The sequence below is a fragment of the Alligator mississippiensis genome, chromosome 1, assembly GCF_030867095.1.
Source record: "Alligator mississippiensis isolate rAllMis1 chromosome 1, rAllMis1, whole genome shotgun sequence".
NCBI classification, from domain to species: Eukaryota; Metazoa; Chordata; order Crocodylia; family Alligatoridae; genus Alligator; species Alligator mississippiensis.
Window position 1 is genome coordinate 217,648,540 of NC_081824.1, and position 13,869 is coordinate 217,662,408.

Consider the following 13,869-nt stretch of genomic DNA (forward strand, 5'->3'; position numbering starts at 1 on the left):
CTAATGGTGCTGCTGCAAGCCCTGTACCTCACAAATCTTGCAGTGGTGGAGAATGCTGGGAGACCCACAGGGGAGCACTTGGCCACACATTCAATTAATGGCCTAATTAGAACAAGCTACAAAGTTATTACATTTTTTGTGGAATAACTTTGTATCTTATTGCTTGTTTTATCACACCATTATTTGGTTGACTGTGTAGCTGGGTCACATCTTAAGGCAGAATTACCTGATTAATCACATCTTAAGTGTAACATGTAGAGGGGGCCTAAGTCACAGAAGACAGTGAAAAGGTGTGTAAGGACTCATCCATCTTTTGCATTTTGTATTTTTTAGAGCTGAAACAGTAAAGAGGATCACACTTAAGCATCTGGTAAGTGGAATAGGAGCTGGCCTTCAGTGATTTTGATTGTTTTCTGGGCAATTTGAGGGTGGTATTTTTTAAAAAAAATAAGCCAGGAAGTAATCAGGAGAACTATAAAAACTATGGAAACTATTTGCTCAGAATCACCAGGTGACACCCTGTCCTTTGCATTCAGTGAATACAAAATACCCAAAGACTGAGCCTGAGTGTGGGATTAGAGTTCAGGGGTTTAGGTTGTAGCCGTGTTGGTCTAAGGACATAGGCAGACAAGGTTCCTTGGGTGAATTTGATATCTTTTATTAGACCAACCCAAATGGTTGGAGAATAGTTATGAAGCAAGGTTTCGGGTTCAAAAACCCTTTGTCAGGCTAAGGAAGTGTCAGCAGTTGGTGTGTGCTCTTCCTGGATGGAATGAAAAGTAAAGAAGCCAGGGGCTGGGGAGTCAGTTGCCAGGCAGATTATAATGTATCAAAAATCCAGTGTCTATGTTTAGTCCATGATCTCTAGTATCCAGCAGGCCCTCCTGTGAGAAATGTGCTCCCACCCGTAATTGGGTGTTTCTGTCTTTGATGGATTTTCGGTGTGCGTTTATTCTGGTGCGCAGCTGTTGTCTGGTCTCTCCTACATATCTTCTATCAGGGCATCTGGTACATTGGATGAGGTATACTACATTCCTGGAGGTGCAGCTGTAAGATCCTGGGATGCTGATGGCTCTGTTGTGGGGTGTAGCAATAGTGGGGGTGGTGGAGATGTGTTGGCAGGTTTTGCATTTCTTGTCCTGGCACCGTCTGGATCCTTTTGGTGTGTTCTGGGCTTGAGGAAGTTTGCTTCTGGTGATGAGGTTGGCGAGGTTCAATGCTTGTTTAAAGGCTAGGATGGGTGGCTCTGGGAAGATCTTTTTAAGAATAGGGACTCTGTCTAGTATGGGTTGCAATTTTTTGAGGATTTTCCGTACAGGTTCAAGGGAGGGGTGATATGTCATAACAAGCGGTGTGTGATTTGTGGGGGGTTTTCTTCTGTACTGTGTCACGGCGAGGTCCTTGCGGAGGGCCGTGATCTCCTTTGAGGTCCCTCGCTCCATGTCAGGCCGGCCCAAGACACCCTCTAATTCACGCCCGCCACGTCTTGTTGGTCAATGTAATGTTGGGAGGCTGCCTTGTGTCTTCCCTGGGCACGGCTACTCGGGACCTCTGTCCCCGCGGTTCTTCCGGACCCCCTGGGGGTCTCCCGATATGGTGGGTGTTCCCCGGACACCCTAGCCTTATGGGCTATGCGTGGCTCCTACCAGCCCCTAATACCACGCCCCAAGCCTCGCAGATGTAATGGACGTTGTTAGGTCTGTACGCCCGCTTCCCGGGCCTCCTCTAAAGTGTAGCCCACTCTGGGCTCTCTCTCTCGTACCCAGCCTCTCACTGGGACTCTCCCGATGGTGTGGTCCCGCTCAGGGACTCCCTAGCGGGCCCCGGCCCTTCCGGCCAACCGCACGGGTACCCTCTCTGACCCCGGCTCACCACACTGCTACTCCCTGTCTTCTTGGGGCAACCGCAGCGCCGGGCCTCGGTCTGAGGGGTGTTACCGCACTAGCCTGCGGCCGGGCTCGCTATGCCTGTCTCGGGCTCCTCAGTAATTGCCCCTCTCTCTAGGGCTCCTCAGTATGGCGCTCCCCCTCTTTGGGGCTCGCCGCACCCCCACGGGGCTTCTCAATCATATACAATGGCGCTCCCCCTCTTTGGGGCTCACCGTGCCCCCACAGGGCTTCTCAATCAGATCGCCCCTCTCCCTGGGGCTGGGGTCTATGTACCCCGCACGCAATCCGGGGTCTCGGTCCCCCGTCTGCAACCTACTGGTTGCGCCCGCGACCCACTGGCCGCGCTCCTCGCTGCCAGTTGCTCACGCACTGGCGTGTGAGCTGCGCCTTCCCTGGTGCTATGAAAATAATGCGCCCTCTTGGCGCTAGGGCACCCCACACTCTCTGGGGTCCCTGTGATTGAGGCCTCCTCCAACCCCTACAGCCTCACCCAAGCCTCCGGGTGTAATAACAGAGCCAAACAAACTCAAGCCTCTTGGCTGTAACGCAAACATAAAGCCCCCTGGCTAAACCTTTAGTGCCCAATCCTCTCAGGGCTATCATGAGCTGTACTTGCCCCTCAGACTTCTCCCCATAGCTTGGCTGAGTGAGCTCCTGCCTCTCCAGCTGCTGGCAGAGAACTGCCAGCCTGGCTTCGGCCCTGGGCTTTATAAGGGCCAGGCCCTGCCCCCTTCTGGCCAGCTGGCTCCCCTTGGTTGCTCCGGCAACCCGCAGCTGCGCTCATTACCTGAGCAAGCCTCAGCTGGGCTCGTTATGTCAGGCCAGGGCGCACTCACTCGCTCCCTGGCAGTTTCTCCTTTCCAGGAGCAGGGTACCGAGGTGCCCTGCGACATACTGCAGCAGTTCTTCACGTGGTATCCAGGTGGCTCTTTCAAACGTGCGATCTACCTCTCTGGAGGAGTGTCCTTGCTGGGTGAAAGCCTTTTTAAGATTGGTGAGGTGGCAATCCTGGGTGTTCTCTTTAGTACAGATGCGGTGGTATCTGAGGGCTTGGCTGTATATCACAGCTTTTTTGGTGTGTTTCGGGTGATTGCTGGTTCTGTGCAGATATGTATGTTGGTCTGTGGGTTTCTTGTATACTGTAGTCTGTATTTTACCCTTCTGGATACTGATCAGTGTATCTAAAAAGGGGATGTTGGTGCTGCAGTATTCTAAAGAAAGTCGGATGGAGGGATGGTGACTGTTGAATTTCTGATGGAATTCAATCAGAGATTGCAGGTTCTCACTCCAAATGATGAAGATGTCATCGATGTATCTTAAGTATAGCAAGGGTTTGATGGTGCAGTTCTTGAGGAAGTCTTCTTCCAGGTGGCTCATAAAAAGGTTGGCATACTGTGGGGCCATTTTAGTGCCCATAGCTGTTCCCATCATCTGGAGGAAGTGTTGGTTATTAAAAGTGAAATTGTGTGTGAGGATGAAGTGTATAAGGTCAGTAATATCTTTGGGCCTGTATTCTGTGTTGTAATCTTGTTCCTGTAGATATGTAAGGCAGGCATGGATGCCATCCTGGTGTGGGATGTTGGTATATAGGTTGGTAACGTCCATGGTGGCTAGGAGTGTGTTGCTGGGAAGGTGGTCTACGTTTTTAAGTTTCCGTAGAAAGTCTGTGGTGTCTTGTACAAAACTTGCTCTGTGGGTGACAAGTGGTTTTAGGATTGATTCAACGAAACCTGATATTTCCTCGGTTAGGGTCCTGTGGTTGGATATGATAGGTCTGCCAGGGTTCCCTTGTTTGTGGATTTTAGGGAGCATGTAAAAAGTCCCTGGGTTAGGTAGTGGGGGGATAAAGGTCTGTAGTTTTTCTTGTAGTCTTGATGGAAATGATTTGATGGTATTGTTGAGTTTTTTTGGTGAAAAGGGGAGTAGGATCTTCTTGTAGTTCTTTGTAGTAGGTGGTGTCAGAGAGCTGTCTGTTGGCTTCCTTTATGTAATTCTCAAGGTTTAGGATGACTATGGCTCCTTTATCTGCTGGTTTTATTACTATTTGGTGGTTAGATCTTAGAGATTCTATGGCCTTTTTCTCTGGTAGAGAGAGGTTGTTGTGGTGGCGTGTGTTGCTGATTATTTCATTGTTCATTCTTTCCCTGAAGCAGTCAATGTAGCAGTCAAGGTTAGGGTTTCGTCCACTGTGAGGTGTCCAATCTGATTTTTTTTGGGCTTGTTGGCATTGATCCTTTCCTGAATGTTGTCAGAGGATGAGTTGTTGTTGGGAGTGGGTTCAGTTTGGTCGTGGAAATATTCCTTGAGGCGCAGGCGTCGGAAGAATTCTTCTAGTTCTCCACATTGAAGTATTTTATTAGGGTATTTTTCTGGACAGAAATTTAGGCCTTTAGAAAGGACAGATTTTTCAGTTTTGGTAAGTGTGTGTGTGTGTGGAGAGATTGATAATATTTGTGGGTTGGTTGCTGCTTTCAGTTTCATCGAGTTTGAGGTTGGAAGGTCGTAAGGTGTTGGTGTTGTTCCTCTGATGGTTGTTTTGTGGCTGGGGAGCTTGTTCTTGGAGTAATTTGTTCCATTTCTTCTTTTTATGTAGGATGAATGCTGTAGAAAGTTTTTCGTAGTCTCTTTGTATCCACTGTATATTGTCAGGGAACATGAATGGAATTTTTGTCTTAAGTTGTTGTAGTATATGGTGATTTCCTTCCTGAGTTGGTCTCTTTTGGAGTAGAGTAGGTGAAGTAGATGATTTCTAATTTTCTCTGAAGTTCTCCCGCATAGCTGTGAAGCATATTTGGAGTTGTGTGTAGTAGTCAGGGGATTGTAGACGTTTAGTCCTCGGGGAATTAAGTTGTGTTTCTTGCAAAGACTTAGAAAATATATGTCGCTGTTGAGGATTAGAGTTCGTGCATATTTATAATATGTAGCTACTAGAGGCTTCTCTTTCACATCCCTTTCAAAGGTAGGCTCTAGACTGGTGAAGTCAGACATTCAAATGTTCCTAAAAGAAAATACTTTCTTTGTTTTAAATGGGCACAAATTATTTGCTAGACATAATTGATTAGGCTTGACAAGCAGTTTGCGCACCCTGGCAGCCATCAATCTTTCACCCTTTCTAAGTTGGCACCTGAGGCTGATGCTCCACTTGCCCACCCCTAGTTACACTACCAGTGCAGTCCACAGTCCATTCCTTGATAGCTTGATTTAGTCCAAGACTTAGACAGTTTGCATTCCACTTTGTATTGCAAACTGCGTGCTTCAGTGTTCAAGGTAGAGGGAGATATGCTTTGTTTCTGGGCACACTGACATGTGCATTATCATGCTTTAGTTAACACACATTAAATCTAGTACCTCCATTGTGAAGTACTAGGAAAATGCACAGTAGCTTGTCTTAATGAACATTAACTAAAGAGCATGGTTTTAAAGTGACACCTAATGCGCATTAACCTATTTTAATGCACACTAATTAAAAAGCACAGGCACTTTTACATGGGTTGGGGAGGAGGTGATGCTTTAAGCTCCAAGAGCCACCCTAATTAAAGCACCACCATGTCTCCTGTATTAGCATCCCTGTGCTTAAAAATGGCAGTGGGGGTACATGAACTAAACCTCATTCAACAAGCTTTGGTTCAAGCACCCTTGCCGCCATTTTTAAGCATGGGGATGCTGATACATGAGATGCAGGAGGCTGCTGGAGTACGGCAATTGCCATGCTCCAGCAGTCTCGATTTAAGCAAGTCTGCTCTGACACAGTGGAATTCCAGTATGTTGGAGCAGCCTCAGTCCTCATATATAGGTACACCACAGTTTTTAGTGAAGCTTTAATGTGCATTAAAATAGTCTAATGCACATTAAAGTGCATGTGTAGACATGCCCTCTGGGTTTAGGGTTATAAATAAAGAATCCCTTATGTCTGACCCACCTGAGTCCTATCTCTTTTTTATGCAATGAGAGCTGTTATAGGTTCCATGAATAAAGGGATTATTATTGAACTACGTGGAAAATCCCTATGATTTATACTGTATGCATCCAGACAGGAGCAACACTGACAGTTTTGTCCTCATATGTGCAGGTGCTTCTGCTAGGCCTGTGCATTCTGATTCCTTGGAAGAGTCACTACAGAGCCTGGGCTTAACTGTCCCTACAGCTGCATTTGCATCTCCCACCACACACTGTACACTTCTGGGGCAGAATTAAGCAGATGAAGGTATATACTAGCATTACATTTAGATCACCCTAAATGAGCTTAGGGCAATCTAAATGGATGAGCATGCAAGCATTCACAGGGCTTAAATTGTCCTAAAGAACGGGGCTCCCAATCTAAAGTTAGTTCACCTCAGAAATGAACTAATTTTAGATTGGCCTGGGTTAGCCAGATCTAAAATGGGTTAATCCATCCTAATGAAACATCCTGTAAGCATTCACAGCGCAGCCCCAGGGCTGAGAGAGCCCACCTACTAGCTACGCGCCCCCTCACCAACTACTTCCCCCAACTGGGAAGTACCCTCTCCCCATGCCCCACTTACTTACTTTGAGCTTCCCACACAAATCCTGGCATGTGGCAGAACCTGATTCAGATTCAGGCAGCTCAAAGCAAGCTGCCTAACCTGAGTTGGGTGTTTTGAACACTTGTTCACAGCCTGAACTGTCAATTATTCTTACTCCATGTAAACTTAATTATAGGATTCATGTTTTTTTAATAATTTATTTCCTGTTTAATAGCGACACAGCAAGCCACAAGTTCTCTAAACCTGTTGTATGAGTACATCACCCTTCCTAAAGTAGACAACCCATCATTATAAAATCAGATCTCTGAAATAACCACCCTCTATTTTATGAAAAAAATATTGAGAAATACTTCAGTAAATGTGATACATAGTGCATTAGTCATTATATATGGTACTGCTTTTTAAAATGTGGTTAGCCTGTGTGCCTCCTAGGCACCATTTTTACTTTCCATTTTGGTTTCTGTTCAGAACAGTAAAGTTACCAGTGATCTGAACTGTGTGGTACATGCTGCTAGTCTAATCTGCCCACCACAGTCAAGCCACAAGCCATTACTATTTGGCAATGAGGATGGGATCTTCATTTGTCTTGATGCTTGGAGCCACAGCCTAAATGATCCAGAACAGTAAGAAAAACTTTATTATTATATGCACTTAAGAGGCCCAATATGAGCACCCAGTTGGGGTTACAATGGCTGCTATAGTCACAGCCAAAGTCTTTGCAGAGAAATAAGAATAGCAAACTGATACTAAATAAAAGTATATGCACTTACACTGGACAAAGTTAACCCAAAATGGGTACTTTGAGTGATTGTTCAACTAGATAGGCAGTGAGCCCATTTACCCTTGTACTCGACTGAAGGAAGCTCTCCAACGTTGTTTGGCAGATCTTGACTTGAGAAGCTGAGAGTGACTTGATTTCAGTCCAATTCATTCAGAAAGACACTTCAGGGCCTTCAAGAAATTCTGAAAGACCATTTCAAGGTTTTTGAAATGGACCTTGGGCAGATGAGCACCATCCTAGTGCAGCTCAGAATCAAGCCTGGAAGCCAAACAAAATATTGTAAGTCCAGAGTTATACTTTATGCTCTGTGACCCCTAGTGGAAGCTCATTTAGACCGTTCGGTAAGCAGTAGGGTGTTGTCACCAGTTGCACACAGTGAATGGACTATACCCATTGTTCCAGTGGTCTAGCAGGATGGCTCTTCATATCATCTGAATTTGTGGTGACTTCAAAATGACACTGAATCCAGTATTACATGCTGTCCAGTATCTTTTGCCTTGCGCTGAAAATTTGTTTGCGGCTCTTACTAAAGGAAAATGCTTTGGTAAATTGGATTTGAGTAATGCCCTCCAAATTAAAATGGATCCTGCATCTTGCAAATACCTCACAATAAACACTCAAAAAGAATTATACTTCTATAATCAATTCCCTTTTGGCATTTCATCTGCTTCTGAGCAGTTCATAGGGAATGCCTGGGCATTGTTACTTTGGTGTCCTGCCAGCCACAGGTGCCTGCTGAAGGCAGAAGCAGCGACCCAATCCTACTTTCAGTGGAGTCTCCCCACCTGCCCTGGGCCAGGGGGCAAGCTGATGCTGGACCGGGCAGCCCCTGAGCTGTGGGGAGGGCTGGTTCTTACCTCCATGGTGGCAGCATCCCCTAGGGCTGCCCAGGTGGGCTGCTAGCAGGCCAGGTGCTTCCCAAGCTCCCAGGAGCCCAATCTAACTTCCTGGAAGCCCACCAGCATGCCACCTCTCCCAGAAGCCCACCTGGGCTTCTAGTGCCTCACACACTGAAGCAGGGTTAAATTAAACACCAGACATACAAAAAGCCTAACTTTTTTTTTTACAGAAATATGGGGTCGACTTTTACAATATGTCGCCCTATACACTATGAAATATGGTATGTATTTCTGATTTTTGTGTTTCATTTACAAATCTTTCTTTATACTGGTGAACCAGCAGCAGAGGGGCTAGAAGAAATGTCTCTGGAAGTGGCAACAGTAGCAAAAGGCAGAGTTTTGCCCTGGTAGGTGGTATGCCTGGGTTCCATTCCCTAATCATCTACTGACCTGCTTTGTGGCTTTGAGAAAGTCACTTCACTGCTCTGTGGCACTGTTTCTCCTCCTCCTGTCTTTTGGGTGAGATTTGTGCTACCAAGTCATTTATAGCATGTTTACACTGCAGACTGCAAGAGAATATAGAGGTCAGGGGCATACGTAGCCTGCACAGCACCCTGGCTATGGAGTCTCCAGCAGGTTGGACAGCAGAGCAACAGTGGTGTTACAGGAGCAGCAGCTGGAGTTCACTGCTGATGAGGAAAGATGTCACTTCATTTTTCTGAGTCTGACACATATGTCAAGCAGCCATAAAACCCCCACCAGTTTTTGGTGGAAAAAAAATGAGGTGACATCTCACCCATCAGCAGAAACTACATTTCCCAAAACCATGGTTCCCAGAATGCCCTGGGGGGGGGAGAAACTGACCCTGTCCAGCCCACTGGCTAGTGCCAGGAGCCTGAGGAAGGAAGGCTAAACACTGCACTGCTTTGCTCTGTCACAACTGGTGCCAGGCCATACAGTATGCAGACTCCTCCATACCCCCCACATGCTTTCCCCCCACCAGCTTCCTGTTGGGACTGTGCCGTCCTGGCTCTGTAGCTATAGTAACCAGACCCTCACAGGATGGGGTGCAATGCAGCATAACAAGTAGCTGTCCCACTACCCACCCACTGCAAACAGCTGCTGCCCTTGCCACACCACACTGGGAAAGTCAGGGGTGGCTGTCCTGGGCCACGTGCCCCTTGTGGCCATCAAAGACTAGTGGCACTGTGGCGGCAGCGGCTGAACATGGCAGGCAAGCAGGCAGGTGGGATGGCTAGTTGGCGTGCTGCATTGCACCGTGTTCCATGCGGGCATGGCTGCTGGTGGGTAGTCACAGTGCCAACAGGAAGCTGGGGTGGGGGGAGAGAGTGTGGAGGAGTCTTCACACTGTGCAGCCTGGGCTGGCTCCAGCTGCGGTAGAACGGAGCAGCATGGGGTGCAGCCCTCCCTCCTCAGGCTCTGAGCGGCAGCTGGCAGGCCAGATAGGATCAATTGGCAGACTGGATATGGCCCACAGGTCATAGTTTGTCCACCCCTCCAAAATATATAAAAGTGAAATAGGTACATGATGCACTGCCTTACAGCAGTGTAAATCATTCCACTCCTAAGTAAATGAGGAGTAACTAAATGCTGGTATAAGTTTCACTGATGTAAGAGTCCAGTATACATTCCTCTAATCAGATTCATCCTAAGGCTGCCACTGGCTTAATGCCAACCCTTTCAACTAATGGCCAGGTGCCATCACAGTGCCTACTGAAGGTAGCCAGCTTGGGAAAGCTGGCCCAAATGTCCATCCTTTATTATGGAGTATATTTACCACAGATTAAAATCCAGAGTAAATTAGTCCATGGTAATTGTGTCATGTGTACTAACCCAAACACTTTACAGATACAATGAATGAACAGTGAGAAAATGGACAAGAGAAATCACATAAAAAAGAATATTGCTAATTAGAAATGCTTAGGAGAAGTGCTTTGGGTTTTTTATGATATAATAGTATTCAGAGCAGACTTGAATGCAGCTTGCTAATTGTAGCTCCCAAATGGATAAAATTATTATGCTTTTTCTCTAGTTATCTCCACTAAAAAACAGTATTGATATTAGCATATACAAATGGCCACCTTTGGGATGAGTTAAACCTCAGTTTCTTCCTGCATGTACGTAGGAACCTGGTTCTCTGAATATGAAATATTAGAAACTGTGGGACAGTCACTGTCTCTAAAGCTCTACTGTGCCACAGAGTCTAGTTTTTTGTTTTGTTTTGAGTATATGCTTCCCATGGATTGTGTTGACACACTTGCCAGTGATTCTGAAAATCTAATAATAGTTGTACAATATACAGAATCACCTCTCTACACATCTTAATCCTCTCTCTACACAGCCCTTTGGTTGGCCTGTTAGATCAAGAACTGTGATTGTGAAAGAGATTGAAAATGATAATCCTCCACAGTGTGTTGTTTTTATTTAGCCTTGCAGCAGTTTAGATATAGTTTTACATGGATGATAAAAATCTATGTAGACTTGAATTTCATTTATTTCTATTTCCTTTACATACACAGGATAGGATTCTTATTTATACTAAGAGCCCTTTAAACCCTTGTAAGAGGCAAGGGTTTTTTCAGTGATATCTTTCTTGATTCAACCAACTGCATGGTTGGGATAAAGTTAGGCAAACTTTCAAATGCAAAGCATTCTTAATCAGGTCTTCAAAAGCTTGTATAAGTTTATCTCAACCATACAGCTGGTCCAGTAAAAGATATCATTGAAATAAAACCCTTGATTGTCACATAATTTCTGGACCATCAAAGCTACATCATTCCAATGCTCCTTTAAGCCCTTGACATTCCTAGTAGTGTAAAGTAGGTGTGTGAAATGGGCCCTATTCAATTCAGATTTGGATTTGGCCTAAATCAGGGACAGTGATTTGATCTGTTGATTCGGATCACTGTCCCTGATTTGATTCGGCTGAATCTGAATCTGACGATTTGATGTTGATTCGGTGAATCTGCGATTTGTACACAGGCACAGCTTTAAAAGTTTTTTCTACATACCTTGAGGTAGCAGTGCAGCTTATGGTTGCTGTGGTGGTGGGGTGGATGGAGCGCCCCACAGCAACGCAGGGGGGCTCTCCAGTGTTCTTGGCAGCGAACCTGGAAGTGGATCGGAAGTAATTCCGGCCCACTTCCGGGTCTGCTGGGGAGTGCGCTGTGGGTCTCCCCATGCCTCCCTGGCTCAGCGACCGACTGCAGGGGGACCCTGGGTGCCCCCCTAGATCCAGGAACCACCAGTCACTGAGCTGGGGGTTGTGGGGGGGAGGGGGGAGAAACACTCCTTGGTGGACCCAGAAGTGCTTCTGGTCCACTTCCAGGTCTGCTGCCAAGCACAGTGGGAAGCCCCCCATGCTACTGTGGGACACTGCATCTGCTCCAGCACCACAGCGTTCAGAGGCCCTGCTACCTAGAGGTATGTAGAAAAATCATTTAAAGCTGTATCTACGTCTGGATCTCTGAATCTGTCCAAATCTCTCCAAATCGATTCAGAGAGATTAAAGTGTCCCGTGATTCAATTCGGATTCAGAGATTCAGCCACCGAATCAGGCCGAATCTCTGCAGAATCGAATCAGGTACTGAAGCTTTGCACAGCCCTAGTGAAAGTTTGTTTAGTGGGAATGATTTATGTTTTGTCTTATTTTAATCCACTCCTTTCCATTATCAGTGTGGCATAAAATGACTTGTCAGAATGAGAATTTGGTCTGAGGCTATTTAATGGGCATTAGGTTTCTCTTAATTTCTGCTCTATGTATTTTTAAAAATACACTTCCAGTACTTAAAATTAAATTCCCCAGCCCCTGCAATGAAAAGAGAATCTGGACTATAGCACAAATTCAACTGCAGAACTAAGCCCCATATCACTGAGATGGGAGGGAGAAAATCCGTGGGGTTTGTAGTGATTGTCCAGTCTCCCAATTCTCAACTCCTGCAGTCTCAGCTAGAAATTAATGTTTCCACTTGGAAATATTGCCTAATATATTGTCATCCCCCATAACTCTCCCTTACTTGCCAAAATGAAAACATGCATCTTTGCTATGCAGCTGCAGGCCCTATCGCTTCATAGTCAGTACAGAAACTGTTCTTTCTCCAAAGCTTATACTGGAGGCTTTTTTCCTATTGACCCACATACTAAGAATTGATGTCCATCCACATACTAAGCTACTGATTCTTACTGTTTTACTGAAGGGGAAGTTTCTGCTTGCTTAACCAAATATACCGTTTCCTGACAGTTCTTTTGCTACTGTGGATTACTTACATCAGTAACTCTGAACACTAGAAAAACAGTGTTAATACTGTTAATCTTGGCTAATACTATGTTCACATCCCTTTCATAGATACGAGAGACACATTCAAATACTATCAGTGTACTAAATATGGCCCCACTTATCATAGTCTCTGAACACCTCATCATGTCCCTGTGCAGTAAAGAAGTGACACCATTTTACAGATTTGTGAGCTTCTGCTTGACCACTACATACAAGGTATGCACTTTTGAGTGCCTGTACACAGACTCAGATTTGTGCATATTGGACCCGATGACCCTCAGCTGGTGTTAATTGGCATAGATCTGTTAAATTCCAAGGATTTTACTTTTTCCCTCTGCTGAGTATCTAGTCTCTTGTTTCCTCTATGGTTTACAAATCGAAGTCTCTAGTTTAGCTGTAAAAATGCAGGTGGACAATGTGAGTTGTTGCACACACATGCAAACTACATGTAGGAAATCGGTGTGGGCAAGAGCTATGGTTGTGCAAAATTATGTATGTAAACTCTCGGATTCATAAAATTACACTTGAAACTTGATGTCTCTTGAGATTGGTTCCACATGTCTCCTTAGAGATGGGACCAGTGTTGGCTTAGCTATATAATTCTTTCCTTGTGTCCATTAGCTTTTCAGTTGCATCTTAGGAATGTCGGACTGGAAGGGCCATAAAGCCACTGCTTCTTTCCAAGTTAGCTCTTATGCATGGAATCGCTGAGAGAGGCAGCTGGACAAGCAACCCTGTTTTCTGCTTTAAAGTTATTTGAAAGACAAATTTCTACTAAAATGCCAAAGTGAAGCCAGCAACAACAACCCCTATAACTAGAGTGACCATACATTCTAGATTGGCTGGGACAGTCCTGGATTTCATAGGCTGTCTCAGAGTCCCAGCCACTGGAGAAAACTGGAGCAAAAATCCCAGATTGGCGTAAACCTGCGTGCACATGTCCAGCTCCTGATTGACTTTACTGGGCAAGTGACTCCCGGCTTACAGCCCAGCAGAGTTGGGACCAGGGAAGACCTACTACTGTCACCACTCAGAGCCCAGGTGAGGATGGGGATTTCCTGGGGGTGGGGGCAGCTCAGAGCCCTGCCTTTAAGGGTACAGATTTCTCTCTCCCCCGCCCATCCACCTGGCTGCTGGGGATGCCTGCTTGGGGGACAGCTCCAGGCTCTGGGCTCTGCCCTGGGACTGTGACACCAGCCAGGTGTCAGCAGCAGTGAGAGGAGCCATGTGGCCATCCAGTGTGGGCTTGAGGAGCTCAGGGGGTGCCACACAGGAGCTGCTCCTAGCCGGGTCCAGTCTCTGCATGTGGGGAATGGAGCTCAGCCATGTGCTTCTGCACTCTTGCCTGACCCGCTTCTGGGACCCGTGACGTTGGGGGTGCATGCTTGCATGCACATGTGTGTCCTGCATTGGTCCTCCTGGTCACACTCCTAGGAGCCATGGGGTCAGGGCTGTGTTTGGGTGTGTGCCACACTGTCCTGCCTGGCCCTGCTCCTTGGAGCTATGGGGTCAGGGTATTTGCATGCATGCACATGTGCTGTCACACCCCAGTGGCCCC

The 13,869-nt window shown here is 46.3% G+C and overlaps 1 long non-coding RNA gene across 1 annotated transcript; it reads left to right on the forward strand.

Moving 5' to 3' along the window:
- The first annotated feature begins 331 nt into the window (after positions 1–331).
- LOC132250065 (uncharacterized) lies at positions 332–13,367 on the forward strand. The gene is made up of 3 exons (XR_009461661.1): positions 332–370; positions 6,863–7,017; positions 12,933–13,367. It is a non-coding gene; the product is annotated as an uncharacterized LOC132250065 (long non-coding RNA).
- The last annotated feature ends 502 nt before the right edge of the window (positions 13,368–13,869 follow it).